The following is a 20,309-nucleotide window of genomic DNA, read 5'->3' as shown; positions in this document are numbered from 1 at the left end:
TCCCCCCGCCGAGCCACACAACCTGTTTGGGGGGCCCTCAGGCGTCACCTGTCACCATAAGGTGCCTCTGCATGCACACCATCCCTACTTTCCTGTTTTGCCCATCCTAGCTGCCACAGGAGACACAAGCCTAGAGCTTGTGAAACTCCCCCCACCTGCGCAGAAGAACTTCCCGCAGGCCCCTTTGCAGATCAGACAGACATATGATATTCACTAAATGAGACAGGCGGACACCGTCCTACCTGTAATGCTCCCTCCATGTCCACAGAATTCCCTGGCGGGTGGTGCATCCATCACCTCATTCACCAGGCAATAATAAGCCATTTCTCTGTGTACTTTCCAACCTGCCCTGCCACTGGCAACGTCATTCCATTCCTTCCCGTTGATCCATGGGAGCAGTGAGGGCTGCAATAGGCTACTTCCAGCCAGGTAAGCCGGACCACCTGTATCTCAATCAAGGCCTGTTCCATCAGGTCCTCGCCTGGCTTACAGCCAAAGTCATTCCCTCCAATGTGCAGCACCTGGACCTGCGGAGGAAGACTGACAAACTTGGTAGGACAGAGTGAGGAGGGGACTCCCACCGTATGCCACGTCTATGGAGCCACTGGATCTTAATGTGACAGGGTGACAGAAGCTGAATTCTGAAGAAGACATACAAGCTCTTCATGCAGCTCCAGACATCAAAACGTGCCCATGTAAGAGCACCCGTACCGGCGTACAACGAGTCTGCTGGCCTAATGAAGAAGCACATTAAGGGAAACTACACAATTGCCCTTAAGTCAACAGCAAACCGTTGAAGTGATAAAAATGGAGGCCCCCCCTCAGACCCGTGGCATGCCATAAAACCCATAAGGTGCCGCCAGAGCATAATCCGTTGACTTGCGTTTGGCCGTGGGCCACTGCCGTGCCCTTGCCATGCCGATCAATTTGATCACCAAATATATAAATGGATTACTTTGGGCCAGACCTGTACCTTGCAGCAAATCAAGGCCCTCCGGGACAAGTCGGCCTTGTGAGCCCAGACCAACCCTGCATTCTGTTAGGGCTGCTACGTGGAACAGGGAAACATCTTATTGGAAAGCTCAAATGGAGGGCCATTACCCCCGGAGCCCGAAAGGGGTATCCGGAGAGAGAGGGTGGTTAATTTACTAATGCAGGTGAACATCTGTGCCCAACACTATCTTGCACGCCGAAACCTAAATTCTGACATGGAGTCAGTGAAACCCACCTTTGTGGGCTGGAAGGCTAAATGGCCAGCTTGCGACTTATGGTCCCAAATAGTCTGTTGTTCCTTACGGAGGCGTGAAATTGTGGCCAATGATCTATAGATAAGGGCCATGAATCCTATCGCTGAGGTTTTGCCTAATGCGCGGCACACACACCCTGCTCTGTCGCAGGCGGCTCCTGTATGGAAAGCCATGGAATGCAGGCTGGCATGCCTGGCTTCAGTATCCCGATCTCCCATAGTAGTGCAAGGATGGGATCTAGGAATGGAGCACCCACGGGGCTAAGGCCCGGAAGATGTTGACCCAATTAGGGGTGGACGACAGTCACTTACCTGTCCTCGAAGCTTGTTCACGGTGGGGGGGAGGCGCTTCGCTGCTCCCCCCGCGAAGTTCAGGCCGGGGGGGGAGGCTTCCCGCCTCGCCCGGCCAAAATTCAGGCCGGGGGGGAGACTTCCCGCCTCGCCCGGCCGAAATTCAGGCCAGGGAGGAGGCTTCCCGCCTCGCCCGGCCGCGAACTCCAAAGTTTAAAAAAAAAAATACACGCCCCTGTGATAGGCTACGTGACGATTAACGTAGCCTATCACAGCTAGATCTGCAAAGTCAGCCGTGATAGGCTACGTTAATCATCATGTAGCCTATCACGGGTGACTTTAAAAAAAAAAAGCGCGTACGCAAATGGCGGCCCCCATAGGGAGCCGCCATTCGCGTTCCTTATTTGGTCGCTGTAGTCTACGTAAATCTTTACGTAGACTACAGCGACCAAATAAGGAACGGGAATGGCGGCTCCCTATGGGGGCCGCCATTTGTGTACGCGCTTTTTTTTTTTAAGTCACCCGTGATAGGCTACGTGACGATTAATGTAGCCTATCACGGCTGACTTTGCAGATCTAGCCGTGATAGGCTACGTTAATCGTCACGTAGCCTATCACGGGGGCATTTTTGTTTTTTTTTCTTTGATTGCAATGGAGGCAGCGGCAGCTGGTCAAAAGACCGGCTGCCGCTCCCGCCCCGCACGAACACCCGCCGAACCGCCGGCCGGACCCGCCGCTGGGAGGGACATTCGGCAAAGGTAAGTCCCGTCCCGGGGGGGGGGGTCTGGGGTGTGGGGGGGTGCGGAGAATTTCTCCCCAAAACATGTTTGGGGGGCCGAACACGTTGGCGCTCGGCCCCCCGAAGTTTTGGGGAGAAATTCTCCGCCATCCCTAGACCCAATTTCATGACAAGGCATCGACAATTGGGTTTGCCTAACCGGGCAAATGGTGGACCCAGAACCAGATGTTGTAATACTGACTCTGGAGCGCGAACACACTGACACATGACATGACCCTCCAATTTCGGGAGGACGGAGAATGAATAACGTGGTCATGTTGTCATAGCGAAGGGGGGGTTACTGACTTGGCTATAAGGTTATCCCTCAATGTGCTTCGCGGGGGCGGCAGCCTCCACTCTACAGGCCTTTACCCACTGCACAATTGGACCTGCCCTAAGAATCTGAAACCCCTTGGGGTAAGGGCGGAACCATGTGAGTCCGCAGTCCGGCTTTGAGGAGAGGCTCACGCTTCCGAAAGGAGGTGCCATTAAAGCCCTACTAAGTTGAAGCCATGCCTGATCTATAACTACTTGGAGCTGTGCCTAACGGACCTGAACATTGTCCTGAGGGAGGTGAGAATAACACCTAAGGGTATCGGATTGGCTTCACTGAACGTTGCTGTGGGAGACAGGCCCTCAGCCTTTGTGAGCTAAGGGGCACCGAAGTAACAGAAAAGGGGAAGCAATACTTGCGTTAGGTCAGAACAATGACCACCATCTTTGGACTCCATGTAGCACATGCCCATCAGGGACCCGTGGCCGGGATCCCAGACAAAGACAGCTGCCTCATCGAAGAGGTATGACACACTGAGCAGAGATGATCAGGGATCTCGTGATAATTGACTGGCCCTCAGGAAAGAGAGGTTACGAATCAGGATAAACTCCCTAGAGGATTTCCTGGGCACCATTTCGAGAAGGGAGATCCCTAGAATAGCTAACGGGGTGTGGAAAAAAGGGGGGGCTAAAACCCTTCTGCTAGTACTGCATTGTTAACCTCTCCTGAACCTGTCGACGCCTAGCAAGGAGAAATGTTGCTTACGAGGTAGGGATGGTCTATGTTGACCTAAAGAAAAAATGCTAGGGGGCCCTAGAACCTAGCATAAACTGTGTTCCAAGTTAAGACGTGTTCCCCCAGTTGGGTAGTGTCTTAAAGCCGGAGTATCGGCGCCAACCTTATTAGGCATTGGCCATCCAGAGCTTCCTACTGCCTCAGCTTTTCCAAGGGGACCCTACCCTCCCCGAGCATTGGACAAGAGGTGCATGAGTGCTGACTGCTACAAGGGAGCCTTCACGATGAAAACTGCACGTGTCCTGGGAGCATGTGCCCATTGGGGCTTTACTCCCAGCACAGATAGCAGTGCTGAAGCAGCGGGCCCACCATAGGCCGAGGGCCAGTGCGGGAGACCGCCTGGTGAATGTGGCCACTGCCAGATCTGTTGCCGACCCCAGCTGGGAAGGAGTCAAAATTGGAGTGAAACGTCCTGGTCAAACAGGTAAAGGAGTACGACAAGGCTGCATATTGTCGCCCTGCTTATTTAACTTATATGCAGAGTACATCATGAGAAACGCTGGGTTGGATGAATCACAGGTCGGAATTAAGATTGCCAGGAGAATTATCAACAACCTCAGATACACAGACGGTCCACCCTAATGGCAGAAAGTGAAGAAGATCTAAAGAGCCTCTTGTTGAGGGTGAAAGTGGAGAGTGCAAAAGCTGGTTTGAAACTCAACATTAAAAAAACTAAGATCATGTCATCTGGCCCCATCACTTCCTGGCATATGGAAGGGGAAGAACTGGAAGCAGTGACAGATTTTATTTTCTTGGGCTCCAAGATCACTGCAGATGGTGACTGTAGCCATGAAATTAAAAGACGCTTGCTCCTTGGGAGGAAAGCTATGGTGAACCTAGACAGCATAGTAAGAAGCAGGGACATCACCTTGCCGACAAAGGTCCGTCTAATCAAAGCTATGGTTTTCCCAGTAGTAATGTATGGCTGTGAGAGCTGGACTATAAGGAAAGCTGAGCGCCGAAGCATTGATGCTTTCGAACTGTGCTGTTGGAGAAGACTCTTACGAGTCCCCTGGACTGCAAGGAGGTCAAATCAGTCAATCCTACAGGAAATCAACCCTGTGTGCTCATTGGAAGGACAGATACTGAAGCTGAAGCGCAAATATTTTGGCCACCTAATGCGAAGAGAAAACTCCCTGGAAAAGACTCTGATGCTGGGAAAAACTGAAGGCAAAAGGAGAAGGGGATGGCAGAGGATGAGATGGCTAGATAGCTTCGCTGATGCAATGAATATGGACTTGAGCACGCTCCGGGAGAGAGCTCAGGACAGGAAGGCCTGGCGTGCTATGGTTAGGAGTGCACAAAAGCCACCTACCTGGTCTCGCAGCTTTTTGCGGTGGGGGGGAGGTGCTTTGCTGCTCTCCCCATGACGTTCAGGCTGGGGGGGAGGCTTCCCGCCTCGCCCGGCCGAAATTCAGGCCGGGGGGGAGGCGCCTCGCCTCCCGCCCAGCCGAAATTCAGGCCAGGGAGGAGGCACCTCGCCTCGCCCGGCCACGAAATAAAAAGTAAAAACAAAAACAAAAAACGCCCCCGTGATAGGCTACGTGACAATTAATCTGCACGGGTGACTTAAAAAAAAAAAAAAAAAAGCACGTACGCAAATGGCGGCCCCCATAGGGAGCCGCCATTCGCGTTCCTTATTTGGTCACTGTAGTCCACGTAATCTTTACGTAGACTACAGCGTCCAAATAAGGAACGCAAATAGCGTTGCCCTTATTTTCGCCGTAGTCTACGTAATCTTTACGTAGACTACAGTGACCAAATAAGGAACGCGAATGGCGGCTCCCTATGGGGGCCACCATTAGCCGTACGCGCTTTTTTTTTTTTTTAAAGTCATCCGTGATAGGCTACGTGACCATTTACGTAGCCTATCACGGCTGACTTTGCAAATCTAGCCGTAATAGGCTACGTTAATCGTCACGTAGCCTATCACGGGGTCGTTTTTTTTTTTTAACTTTTATTGGAATGGCGGTGGCGGCAGCCGGTCGAAAGACCTGCTGCTGCTCCCGCCCCTGACGAAGACCTGACGAAACGCCGCCAGGACCCGCTGCCGGGAGGAACATTCGGGAAAGGTAAGTCCTGTCCTGGGGGGGGTGCGGGGTGCGGGGGGGTGCAGAGAATTTCTCCCCGAAACTACTTCGGGGGGCCGAACACGTTGGTGCTCGCCCCCTCGAAGTTTCGGGGAGAAATTATCCGCCATCCCTAGCTATGGTCCATGGGGTCACGAAGAGTTGGACACGACTGAACGACTGAACAACAACCATATTTTCAAAAGACTGCTTGGTGACAATCCTTAAGGACTCAAGACTGTTGCTGCTACACAGCTCTTAATGACTTCTTTTACTTAAGGTCAAATTTCCTAAACCTCCACCCCAGCAAAATACATTCACAAACAGGTCCAGTTTTTGGATATAGTCTTTCTCTGACTCCCAAAGCTTCTTTTCTTGTATTTCTGGCTGCTTGGGCCATTTCTCTGAATTTTTACTCCCTGTTTGTTAGCCTTCTTCTAGCAGGATCTTAGGGCAGGTTCCTGGCATAACACAGCCACCTCTTGACTCTCTCTCTCTCTCTCTCTCTCTCTCTTCCCCCTCAGAACATCACTAAGCAACTACACAGGCCTTTGGCAGTAACAAAACAAGGCCTCAGAGCTATTCAGTTACATTATAGCCTCACAGAGGCCACACAAAATAAACATTACAAAACAACAGCAGTTATATAAATGACATTTTTTCACAGACTGTACTACTTTAACTGGAGAAGAAGGGTTATTTTTCTAAGCCATTTCTAGTGTTTCACTTTCCAGTTCAGGCTATTTGAAAGGGACCATCACAGTGTGGGATGTATAGGAATGGAGCGTTTAATGTCATGGTGCCCCTGAAATGTCTTGAGTATCTTACCAGATGAATAACTAAGAGTAATAACAGATAACTCTGTGAACGAGAGATGGTCCAACTCGGATAAAATGATTTCATTAGTCAGTGAACCATTATTCCTGTCATCTAGAAAAAAAACCCAACACATAATAATGAGGCACATTTTTCTTTTTGGAGCACTTGAAACAGGAAGAGGTAGAGATGTTCTTCAGAAGTGGAATACTTTCATTGAATTAACAAAGGAGAAAAAAAGAATCTATTGCCTTATGGCCATTCTCTTTGTGGTTACATTATTGTCCTCCATTGATTCAGTTTGGCGAGGCGATTTCTAAGATCTTCAGAAATAGAGAATATTTCAAGCTTCACATCACATAGTAGCATCTTTTGAAACTGGTGTTTAGCATACAAACAGATGGGTTCACTGAAGCATGATATTAATAATAAAAAAAGAGCTTCAGAAGTAGGCAGGAACATATCGGAATCCTGGGCTGAACACATACCTGAGTGTACATTCCCAATATGGTCTGAGAGTTAAGAATCCTCTTGCTATTGGCTTGATCATAATATGCAGTCTGACATGGCAAGACAACTTTGATGCACTGTATTAGCAAAAATAAATATCTATTTAGGGCACAATCCTATGCATGTTTAGACGGATAAAAGTCCTACAATTCCCAGCATTCCCCAGCCAGTCTGGATGGCTGGGGAATGCTGGGAGTTGTAGGACCTTTGTCCATCTAAACATGCATAGGATTGCATCTTGAATGTAGGCACTGGTTTGCAAACTTTCTTCTTTTTTTGATATAATATTTTTATTTTTTTAAAGAAAAAAACAAACAGCAACATAAACACACAATACATATACACTAAAATATCTGTTAAGATTGTAAGACATCTACCTTTGGCTAGGGATGGACAAAAGTCCCTTACCTGGTCCCGCAGCTTTTTTCAGAGGGGGGGAGGCACTCCGTTTCTCCCCCCAAAATTCTTGGCGGGTGGGGAGGCACCCCGTCCCTCCCCGCCGAAATTCTGGCCAGGGGGGAGTGCCCCGCCTCTCCGGCCACGAAAGAAAAAAGTAAAGTAAAAAAAAAAAAGTGATAGGCTATGTAAAGATTTACGTAGCCTATCACTTTTTTTTTTTTTTTACTTTCAAATGGCGGTGGCGGCAGCCGGTCGGAAGACCGGCCACCGCCGCCGAACCACCACCGAACTGCCGCTGGGACCCGCCGCCGCGAGGGACATTCGCACAAGGTAAGTCCCATCCCGGGGGGGCGGGGGGTGTCGGAGAATTTCCCCACCAATTTCGGGGGGCCGAATGCGTTGGCATTCGGCCTCCTGGAGATTCGTGGAGAAATTCTCCAACATCCCTACCTTTGGCTCCCCTTACACAACAAATGCTTATTATTATTCTCTACTTCTTATCTTACTTGTATATCATACATTGAGTTCACAGACATTATCTCATTTCTCTCCTAATTTTTAACAGCAACAACAACAAAGTAGGGATGGCGGAGAAATCTGCCACGGACTCCAGTGAATAATCCAACCCACCAGAGTCCGTGGCAGAACGGACTACCCCACCACCAACACCACCCAAAATCCTCCCGGGATGGACCTTACCTGGCAGCAGCAGCTACTCTGGGTCGGGTCATCATCTTCTTTCCACAGCTGGGCTGTGGAATGAAATGGCAGCCATCGTAGTGGCCGCCATTTGCGTCCCTGCCCATGATTGGCTACATAAATATTTATGTAGCCTATCATGGCATAGAGCAGGGACTCAAATGGTGGCTGCTACGCCATTTGCATCCCTGTTCTTTTCAGTAATAGGCTACATAAATCTTTACATAGCCTATTACTGCAAAGAACAGGGATGGAAATGGCATCTGCTAGGTGGATGCCATTTGCATCCCAGTGGCCGGAGCTGGCCAGCAGCTCTGCGGACTCACTGCGGAGCGGAGCCGTCCGGGGCCAGCAAGGATTCCGGGGGGGAGGAACGGATTGCCTCCCCCCTCATGGACTCCTGCGGACCAAAGGTAAAGGGGTTTCATACACCTCTACAAAAAAGAGAACCAACCGTCTCAAAGTTCAAAATCCACATACATAGATATCATTTTTTCTCTATTTCTTGTACAAATTCTATAAAAAGTTTCCAATCTAACATACATTTAGTTGCTGAACCTTCTTTAATTATAACAGTAAGTTTTGCCATCTCTGCCAGCTCCATCATTTTCATGATACATTCGCTCACAGTTGGTAATGTTTCATTCTTCCACTTTTGTGCATACAGTAACCTTGCAGCCATTGTCATGTAGAGAAAGAGGATACCCCCCTTCTCTTTTAAGTGTTTATCTGTTAGTCCCAATAAAAACATTCATGGCTTTAATTCTATAGTAATCTTTAATATTCTTTGAGCTAAAGGCTGTATTCATTTCCAAAATATTTTAGCTTTTTTACAAGTCCACCATAAATGATAAAATGTTCCATCTTGATCTTCACATTTCCAACATTTTCCAGAAACACCCTTACACATTTTAGACAGCTTAAATGGTGACATATACCATCTATACATCATCTTTTAAAAATTCTCTTTAAGACTTGTACATAAAGTAAATTTTAGATCTTTTCCCCACATACTTTCCCACTCTTCCATTGATATATTATGACCAACATTTTGTGCCCATTTTATCATACAATCTTTTACTTGTTCATCCTATGTCTCATACCTTAACAGTAATTTATACAATTTAGCAATAACATGTTCATCATTTGTACACAGTGCTGTTTCAAACTCAGATTCTGTTTGTTCAAAACCATAGGGATGGCGGAGAATTCCACCATGGATTCCAGTGAGGCTGGATTCTTTAGAATCTGGCCCCCTGGAATCCCTGGCAGAATGGCCTCCTGCCCCCTGCAGAATCCCCCCGGGATGGCACTTACCTGGGGTGGATTTGGCACTGCCGGTGGATTCAGTGGCGGCGGTGGCAGCTCCGCCGGCAGTAGCGGCTGCAGCTGGTCTCCTGGCCGGCTGCGGCAGGGCTGCTGCCACTGCCATTGCTGTCCTTGGACCATGTTAGGCTACATAAGAATTTATGTAGTCTGTCACGGCTAACGTAAAAAAAAAAAAAAATCCCTATTTTTCGCAGACTTACGTGAAGATTTACGTAAAATAAAAAGGCGGAAAAAAAGGGGAACGCAAATAGTGTAGTGGATGCTATTTGCATTCCTTTATTTTTCACCGTTCTAGCCTACGTAAATATTTACGTAAGATAAGTCAACAAAAAATAGGGAACGCAAATGGCGGCCGCCGTAGCCACCGCCATTTGCGTACGCTGCGTGTTTTTTTTTATGTTAGCCATGATAGGCTACGTAAATTCTTACGTAGCCTATCACGGCTGTCTAGCTGAATGCAAATGATGGCCGCTACAGTGGCTGCCATTTGCGTCCGCACCAGGCCATCCGTGGCCAGAAATCCATCTGTGGACGGCCCTGGCCAGCTGCTCCGTGGCCTGGCCGTGGAGCGGAGCCAGCCGTCGAGGATTCCGGGGGGGACCGGATCACCTCCCCCCCCGTCGAGGATTCCATGGGGAGGGACGGAGCAAAGGTAAGTGAGTTTCGTACATCCCTACAAAACCACAGTTTTTCTCATCTATTTTAAACCTTTCTTTAATTTGAGGTTTGCAGACTTTCTATGTTCAGGAAATCCTTTTCACATTGCCTTTCCTGTTGAACAACCTGTAAACAAATGACAGCGGATTCTGCGATGTGTTCTAGGATGCTCACTTCCACTCATAGTGTGCATTACAACACATTCATGACTCCCATATAAGTCAAGACTGCAGTTATGTTGAGCAAATTGTCATAGGAACGTAGGAAGCTGCCTTATACTGAGTCAGACCATAGGTCCATCTAGCCCAGTTTTGTTGACACTGACAGTGGTTCTCCAGGGTTACACACAGGGGTTTTTCCAGCCCTACTTAGAGATGCTGGGGATCAAAATCTGGGGCCTTCTGCAGTCCCTCAAGGAAGGTTGTCTGCTTTCCCTCGTTTCCAATTCCCATTGTTTGTCAAGGCTTTTACGCTAATTACAATGAAGCAGCTACTGTCTGTATCCCGTTCTGGATGCCACATTTTAAGAAGGGCATTGGCAAACTGGAGGGCAACCAAACCCACAAGGAACACTGAAAAGAGCTTAATACATTTAGCCTGGCAAAGATAAGATTAAAGGGAAATATGATAGCTGTCTCCAAATATCTGAAGTGCTGCCACACAGAAGATGGAGGAGACATTATGTATACTGTTCCAGCAAGGCAGGACTAGAATCATTCAGTAGAAACTCCAGGATCAGATTTCATCTAAACATTAGGACAAACTTCCTAATAGTACAAGCTTTTGGACAGTGGAACAGAGTCCCTTGGGAGCTGGTGTGTTCTTCTTTGCTGGAGGTATTTAATCTAGGGTTGGCGGAGAATTTCTCCCCGAAACTTCGGGGGGCCGAGCGCCAACGTGTTCGGCCCCCCGAAGAAGTTTCAGGGAGAAATTCTCCGCACCCTCCCTGCCCCCCACACCCGCCCCAGGACGGGACTTAACTTTCCTGAATGTCCCCCCCGGCGGCGGGTCCCGGCGGCGATTCGTTGGGTCTTCGTCAGGGGCGGGAGCGGCAGCCGATCTTTCGACCGGCTGCCGCCGCCGCCATTCCAATAAAACTAAAAAAAAACCACACGCCCCCGTGATAGGCTACGTGACGATTAACGTAGCCTATCACGGCTAGATTTGCAAAGTCAGCCGTGATAGGCTACGTCAATCGTCACGTAGCCTATCACGGGTGACTTAAAAAAAAAAAAAGTGCGTACGGCTAATGGCGGCCCCCATAGGGAGCTGCCATTCACGTTCCTTATTTGGTCGCTGTAGTCTACGTAAAGTTTACGTAGACTACAGCGAAAATAAGGGCAACGCTATTTGCGTTGCCCTTATTTTCGCCGTAGTCTACGTAAAGATTTACATAGACTATAGCGACCAAATAAGGAATGTGAATGGCGGCTCCCTATGGGGGCCACCATTTGCGTACGCGCTTTTCCTTTTTCTTTTAAAGTCACCCGTGATAGGCTACGTGACGATTTACGTAGCCTATCATGGCTGACTTTGCAGATCTAGCCGTGATAGGCTACGTTAATTGTCACGTAGCCTATCATGGGGGCGTTTTTTGTTTTAATTTTTATTTCTCGGCCGAGCGAGGCGAGGCACCTCCTCCCCGGCCTGAATTTCGGCCGGGCGAGGCGGGAAGCCTCCCCCCTGGGCTGAATTTCGGCTGGGCGAGGCGGGAAGCCTCCCCCCCCGGCCTGAACTTCGGGGGGAGAGCAGCGAAGCGCCTCCCCCCCACCGCAAAAAGCTGCGAGACCAGGTAAGTGGCTTTCGTGCACCCCTAATTTAATCAGAGGCTTAACAACCATCTCTCATGAAGGCTGTAGTTACATCCTACATTGCAGATCTTGTTTTGAGTAGGGGGTTGGACTAGATGACCTCCAAGTTCCCTTTCAACACTATGATTCTGCGATAAGCATTTTCTTATCATTAACGGTTGTCACACTGAAGAATCTGCAATATGCAAGAATTCCCAAGATTCCCTAGAACATTATTTGCAATCTACTGTGCTAATACAACATGCTATAATGATGCTACAGATGGTGCAAAAATATGTTGACTCTTTATGCTTGACTAAAGTTGCAATGACAAAATTTGAAACACTTGAGAAAAGAGCATGATTTGAGGTTTCGTTAGCAGAGAAGAGTATCTGTAATCTGTACTTGTTGGACAGACACCCCTCCCTGGACTTTGGTAATACTCAAAGTGACTTCTGACATGACTTTTTAAAGTCATGGTGGTGCATGCATGTTGAGTACACATGAATTGAATTGAATTAAAATAAAATAAAATAAATCTGACTGTGAATGGTCCACATGTAACCCTGTTTCCATCCATAAATACTCTGAACTAGAGCCTCAACTTGATTAATTTGTACCTATGATGGGCCCATAATGATTTTCTCCGTTTATTCTAAGGTAGAAGACAAAACTGTGAAGATGAAATGCCTCATCATTGCACATGGAGTTGTCACCTCAATTAAAGGGGTTTTAGGGTTATTTAAAACAAATGGGAAAGAACTACATAAGACCCATGCAAGAACAATTACAAGGGACTACAGTACAAAGTAAAGACCTAAGATTAGTCTGCAGGATGATAAAAAGTAAGAAAAGTTTAGGAACGCCAAACATTAAATTATATTCTTATCCCATCTAACAGCTTGGGCTATTGGGTGGTATATACATGTAATAAATAAATAAATGATAACACATACAATGGATAGATGAATGATTATATAATATTTTAAAAGCTGCCATATGAATTAAACCATCGGATATCTTTGTTAATTTACAAGCCTGTTTACAGATAAATTGTAAAGCACATTGGAAATATTGTAAGCAGATAACCATTATCTATACATTAGGGCTGTGTACTGACCACAAGTTTCAGTTCAGTTCCCAACTGAGTGATTCAGAAAAGAATCCAATTCAAGTTGGACCCATTCAGAAGCTGCCCAATTCTACTTGAGTCCTGAATCTGAAGTGAGATTCAGAAAGCTGAAGGTCTAAGCCTCCATTTGAATATCTTGGGAAATCCACAAACAGTTTCTGAATCAGTCAGAGTCATGTTACTGCACTGGAGCCAGGACTGGTATCAAGGGTAGGAATGGTTGGGTTCCTGCCAAGAGCCAACATCCCAGCACAGGCCATGAAGTTGCTCCTCCTCTTCACCATTGTAATCTGCTTGTTCATCTGCCTCACGCTCTTGCCCAGACAACAGTGGTGGTGAGAAGGAGGAGCAGTAGTTGCCACTTCCTAATGGATCACCAACCTCTCTCTTGTGTGTGGATGGTGCTGTTTTGGCTAGGGATGTTAGAGAATTCCACCATGGCTCCTGGGGAGGCCAAATTCCATTGAATTTGGGCCCCCAATCCGTGGCGGAATGGAGCAACCCTCCCCACCACCCCGTAAAAAGCCCCGTGAAATGGTGCCTACCTGGCTGCGGCTCCAGTCGCAGCTCTGGTGGCAGATGAAGTGGCAGTGGCAGCAATGGCGGCAGCTCCGGCCACTGCCGGGCTGCTGCAGCCACAAATGGCAGCCGTCGTAGCAGCCACCATTTGTGTCCCTACGCCGGTGCATGATAGCCTACATATATATTTATGGTGGGCATCCAGAGAACCTGGTGGGCATCCAGAGTCCTATCATGAGAGTCCCACCAAATTATGGTGGGCATCCAGAGTCCCCTATGCCATTTGTGTCCCTGCTTTAGCCGTGATATGCTACGTAAATATATACGCAGGTCACCATTTGCGTCCGCAGCAGCCTGGCAGAGGCTGGAGGCCCTGCTGCAGGTTGGCCCTGCCAGCGGCTCCGTGGACTGGCCGCAGAGTGGAACCGGCCAGGCAGGATTTCGATGGGGAGGAATGGATCGCCTCCCCCCACCTGTGGACTCCAGTGGAGCCAGGTAAGCGGGGTTTCGTACACCCCTAGTTTTGGCTACCTAAGCTACGTATGTGTGAACTCACCCCTGTCCAGGTTCTCTGCATGCCCACCCAGTCCTTGTACCTCCTCACCAGTCCCCGGACCACACTTTAGCTCTTCCCATGCTCAGTAAGCAGCCTGCACTCACTACGGATGTACGAAAGTGACTTACCTTTTCACGGTAGGGGGGGAGGCGTTCTGTCCCTCCCCCCGGAATCCTCGATGGCCGGCTGTGCTCCACGGCAGCTCTGCAGAGCAGCCGGCCAGGCCCAGGCCAGGGCCGTCTGCAGCCGGATTTCCGGCCACAGAGGGCTCTGGGTAAAAAACAAACAAACACGTATGCAAATGGCGGCGGCTACAGCCGCCGCCATTTGCATTCCTTATTTTTTGCCATCTTAGTCTACATCAATATTTACGTAGACTAAGACGAAGAAAAGAAAGGGGAACGCAAATAGCGTAGTGGGCGCTATTTGCATTCCCCTTTCTTTTCTTCATCTTAGTCTACATCAATATTGACGTAGACTAAGACGGCAAAAAATAAGGAACGCAAATGGCGGCGGCTGTTGCTGCCGCCATTTGCGTACACTTTTTTTAAAAAACCTAGACGTGATAGGCTACATAAATCTTTACGTAGCCTATCACATCTATGGAAAAAAAGAAGACACAGACTGCAAATGGCGGAGGCTGCAGCCGTTCCAAACACCAGCCGCCGCCGCCACCACCATCGAAGCTGCCGCTGGAGCCGCTGCCATCCGGAAGATACGCCCCAGGTAAGTGTCGTCCCGGGGAGGATCCGCAGGGGGCGGGGGGTGGCAGGCCATTCCGCGATTGATTTTGGGGGGCCGAATGCACTGGCATTCGGCCTCACCAAGATCCGTCACGGAATTCTCTGACATCCCTAGCACTCACCCCAGCAGCCTCATGGAGCTCAGTGGTCACCATTGTTTTGGAAAATGAAACAGCAATCGCAAAAATGTGAATGTCTTTGTATATGCAAAAATGTGCATTTTGCAAATGCGCATATTCTCATGTATGAAATCTGCATTTTTATGAAGGTTCATATCTGTGTGTGTGCACAAATGCGCATTTTTAAAAAACGTGCATTTTCACATACACGTGTATATGCATTCACAAAAATACACATTTTCATGTATGCACAAATACGCACATTTTTGTAATTGCCATTTTATTTCTCCAAAAATGGCAACTGTGAAGCTCAATGAGGCCACTGGGGTGAGTGCAGGCCATTAGCCGAGGATGGGCAAGGGGAGAGCAGGGGCAGGGGCTCGGCCAGCGGGGCTCGGGGGTGTGGGCAGGGGCAGTTCCACCAGATTTCCAGACTGAATCGGGCACCCGCTCCATCCGTAACCTAAGCAGCAACACTCACATGCCTGAACATTGGAAATAGAAAGTATGATGAACTATCAGCCACCTTGTTAGGATGTTGCTTCTACACCCAAGAATCATCCCCTTGTCTCGAGCCAACTGGGCAACAAGTATGGCTACATATGCTAATGCTCATTAGTGAAATCCACACCATGCATGGTGTGGAGAATGTGGATAGGGAGACTTTTTGTCCCTCTCACATAATACTAGAAGAATCCATGAAGCTCCTTGGTCCTGAGGAGGGTGCGGATCCCTGAATATGCTGTCACACATGTGGCTCTCTTGCCTGGTGGTTACAGATATTTGGTGGAATGTGCTCTGTGTTCTAACTGAAATGAGGAGTAGGGATGTATGAAAGTCACTTACCTTTCTGCGAATTGTGTTCATGGGGGGGAGGCGCTCCGTCCCTCCCCCCGGAATCCTCGATGGGGGGGGAGGCGATCCGGTCCTCCCCCCCCCAGAATCCTGCCCGGCCGGCTCTGCTCTGCGGCCGCTCTGCGGAGCAGCCGTCCAGGGCCGTCGGCAGCTGGATTTCCGGCTGCAGACTGGCTGGTGCATACGTAAATGGTGGCGGCTACGGTGGCCACCATTTGCATTCCCTATTTTTCGCCGTTCTAGCCTACATAAATATTTATGTAGGCAATTGCAGCGGAAAAAAAAAAAGGGAACCACAAATAGCGCATTGGGCGTTATTTGCGTTTCTTTTTTTTCGCCGTAAAAGCCTACGTAAATATTTACGTAGGATAAAATGGCAAAAAAACAACGCAAATAGCGCCCACTACGCTATTTGCAGTCCCCTTTTTTTTTTGCTGTAATCGCCTACGTAAATATTTACGTAGGCTAGAATGGCAAAAATTAGGCTAGAACGGTGAAAATTTATCCTATCCTACATCCGTGGTGGAACGGCCCCCTGCCCCCCGGCCCCCCACGGAATCCTCCCGGATGGAACTTACCTGGGGTGGATGCGGCGGATTCGGCAGCGGTGGTTCCGGCGGCGGCGGCGGCTCTGGCAGCGGCTGGTCTCCTGGCTAGACGCGGCCGGGCTGCTGCGGCCACCATTGTCGTCCTTGCAGCTGTGATAGGCTACATAAGAATTTACATAGCCTATCATGGCTAACCCCCCCCCCAAAAAAAAACCCCAGCGTATGCAAATGGTGGCGGCTATGGCCACTGCCATTTGCATTCCCTATTTTTCGCTGTTCTAACCTATGTAAATATTTACATGCAGCCCATCAAAAATGTAACATAAATGAAAGATGTGTTCTGGTCTGTTTCTATGCTTAAATTCTGTATACCTCAAAACTGGTGTTCTTCGTATTAAGTTGTACCTTTTAATAAAATAAACTTTAAAGGAATGATAAGCATGTGGGAGAAGGCTTTAGTACATATATCCCAGACTATGAGGTGGTATGAGTTTTACAGGTGGGCCAAAATGAAACCTTGATTTTTTGCTTGCTGTACCTTTTATTTAGGGATGTACAAAAGTGACTTACCTGTTCGTGGATTATGTTGGTGGGGGGGAGGCATTCCGTCCCTCCCCCCGGAATTCTTGCTGGGGGGGAGGCGCTTGGGGGGGAGGCGCTATGGCCGCCACCATTTGCATCCCTGCTAGCCAGTGGCTGGATGTCCGGCCGCTGGCGGAGCCAGCCGGCGGCTCTGCAGAATCCCTGCAGCTGCACAGAATCCCTGCAGAATCCCTGCGGAGCAGAGCCAGCTGGCCAGGATTCGGGGGGGGGGGAGGGACGGAGTTCCTCTACCCCACCGCGAATGTCACCCTTCGAAAAGGTAAGTGACTTTCGTACATCCCTAACAGAAAGTGAAGGAGCCATCTGCAGTAATCCATATATGTATGTATGTATGTATGTATCTATATGAGAGAACAAAGGCTGCAATCCTATACCCATTTATCTGGGAGTAAGACCCACTGAACTCAATGTGACATTGAACTCAGTGTGACATACTTCTGAGTAGACATGTTTAGCATTGCACCTTTAAAAAAAAAACATTGTTTCCAAGGTAGTTTGGGGAACTTTTGCTTGCTGTCTGCATCATAAACAAAGTGCAATTTCATGTTGGTGGCTGAGGTGGTAGTAATTAAATGAACAACCAATCTTGATAGGGTAGAGGAGAGAATATCCACCCCTGTAAAGAGCATCTGCCTCAGTGTAGTCAAATCACTGTCCAAACAACCCAACTAAATAAATAACAGCCATTTTCCAAGAGCAGGAGACAAATTAATAAAAAGAGCATGATGACGAACACTTTGAAGCACAACAAAAGGAGCCATGGTTAAAATTTTAACAAGTTAAAATCATTAGCTAAACAAATGCTGACAGGCCTGCATTGCATTTCAAGTCACACATGCTCAGAACAAAGGCTTGACTAGTGAGGCAGTTTTAATAGGTCCCTCTGCATACAACTAATTTTTCCCAAACAGACATTTCTCCCCACCACTCTGCACTGCAGAGTCTAAAATGCCGCTTTCTATTAATCCTTGTCATTTGTATGGATTGTTGAAAGTTCCAACTTAGATAGGAGGAAATAATTTCCAGGGATTATCTTCCAGGGTGTAGATAGTAATGTCTGAAACTGCACATTCCAAGGTTCTTCCTCCATGTTCTGTTTTTAATCCAAAGGAGTTGGGGTGGGGGAGAGGGTATGTCTTGGGGCAGGGTCAGGGTCTATTTAATTCTTTCCCCTATGGTCCTTTTCCAATTTGATTTCCATTCCAACACCCTCTCAAAATTGGTAAACAAAATTAATTGCTTACTTCCCTGCATACCCATTTCTTCCCTGTAGCTCCACCCCACCCCACCCCACCCCAGCAGATGAAAAAGCAACTTGGGAAGAGTAATTTTAAGCTGCAAGAAAGACCAGGAGGAAAGGATGAAGCAGTCTCTCCCTTTATGCATTTTTTTCAGCTCCAATACTGCCTGCCCCCAGGCTATTTTCAAGAGAGAAACATGGAAGGAAGAATCGTGGAATTCTGCATAATGCATAATTTGAGCCTAAGGAAACATGCTTTGGGATGGAAATAGGTGGACAAAATAAATCTAAAGAAGAAGGAAGTACTATGTTTAGGAAACTGGCTACTCTGGATGGAGGCTTGCAACTGGTCCTGGATGGAATTGCACTACCCCTGAGGCATAACTGGGGAGTTCTCCTGGACTTGATGCTAACTGGGGAAACTCAGGTGGTGACAGTAGCCTAGGGATGGATGAAAGTCCCTTACCTGTCCTCGAAGCTTGCTTCGCGGTGGGGGGGAGGTGCTTCGGTTCTCCCCCCAAAGTTCATGCGAGGGGGGTGAGGAGCCCCGCCTTGCCCAGCCGAAATTCAGGCCGGGGGGGAGGCACCCCATCCCTCGCTGCAAAATTCAGGCCGGGTAGAAGCGCCCCGTCTACCCGGCCGCAAAAAAAAAAGTAAAAAACAAAAACAAAAAGCACCCCTGTGATAGGCTACGTAACGATTTACATAGCCTATCATGGCTAGATTTCCAAAGTCAGCCATGATAGGCTACGTAAATCGTCACGTAGCCTATCACGGGTGACTTTGGAAAAAAAAAAAAGCGCGTACGCAAATGGCGGTCCCCATAGGGCACCACCATTTGCGTTCCTTATTTGGTCCCTGTGGTCTACGTAAAGATTTACGTAGACTAGACGTGCCAAAATAAGGAACGCAAATGGCGGCGCCCTATGGGGGCCGCTGTTTACGTACGCACTTTTTTTTTTTCAAAGTCACCCGTGATAGGCTACGTGACGATTAACGTAGCCTATCACGGCTGACTTTGGAGATCTAGCCGTGGTAGGCTACGTTAATCGTTACGTAGCCTATCACGGGGTTTTGTTTTTGTTTTTTACTTTCCTTGTAATGGTGGCGGCAGCAGCCGGTCGAAAGACCGGCTGCCACCCCCACCCCTGACGAAGTCCCGACGGACTGCCGCCAGGACCCGCCGCCAGGAGGGACATTCGTGAAAGGTAAGTCCCATCCTGGGGGGGGGGCGGGGGGGCGGAGAATTTCAGCACCGATTTCGGGGGGGTCGAATGTGTTGGTGCTCAGCCCCCCAAAGTTTCGGGGAGAAAATCTCTCCCATCCCTACAGTAGCCAGGAGCACTTTTTCCCAGCTTAGGGCTGGTAGGCCATCTGTGATCCCATCTGTACAGAATGGACTTTGCATCAGTTTTACATGCTCTTGTGTCAGCCAAGCTGGATTACTATAACTAGGGATGTCAGAGAATTTCTCCACGAATCTCCAAAATTGGTGGAGAAACGGTCCGCCCCCCCGCCCCCCCCCGGGATGGGACTTACCTTGGTCGAATGTTCCTGGCGGCGGCAGCTCCCGGCGGCGGTTTGGCGGCGGTTCGGCAGCAGCGGCGGCGGCCGGTCTTCCGACTGGCGGCCGCCGCCGCCATTTCCAAGTGTAAAAAACAACAACAACAAACGTGATAGGCTACGTAAAGGTTTACGTAGCCTATCACGGCTAGATTTTCAAAAAACACCGTGATAGGCTACGTAAACGTTTACGTAGCCTATCTCGGCTGACGTCGGGGAAAAAAAAAAGTGCGTACACAAATGGCGGCGCCCATGGGCGCCACCATTTGCGTTCCTTATTTGGGCACGTGTAGTCTACGTAGACATTTACGTAGACTACGGCGAAAATAAGGGCAATGCTATTATTTTATAATATTATAAAATAATATTGTTATAAAGCAAGATCATGTCAGCATTACTAACAGTGAGCCCCTTCTGGAACTTTCAAATAATTCCACACTCCTGGACACTTAGCAAAATGATAAGGGGATCCCAGTTTTCTTCTTTCTGTTAAGTTTGAGCCACAGATTTTCTACAGGTAACTTTTCAGCTCAGGGAGCAACAGATTTGCAGAGAAGCATCAGGCAAGAACAACAGACACAACCTGGCTCTTAGGCAATCCATCCAGAAGCACAGATGGATAGCACTATTGTCTTCCTTAAGTGACAAATTGACCTGATGGTCAGAGTGCAATAGGCTTTAATTGGTGATGGGCACAATCCCCTCTGTTCAGTTTAGAATTGGCTCAATAATTATGACCATTCTTCAGAGAGAGAGAGAGAGAGAGAGAGAGAGTTTC

The sequence above is a fragment of the Heloderma suspectum genome, chromosome 8 (genome assembly GCF_057233095.1).
Source record: "Heloderma suspectum isolate Gila_16-S chromosome 8, 16-S_ref, whole genome shotgun sequence".
Lineage (NCBI taxonomy): Eukaryota > Metazoa > Chordata > Lepidosauria > Squamata > Helodermatidae > Heloderma > Heloderma suspectum.
The sequence above is the reverse complement of the archived record's forward strand: the minus strand, read 5'-3'. Positions refer to the sequence as shown.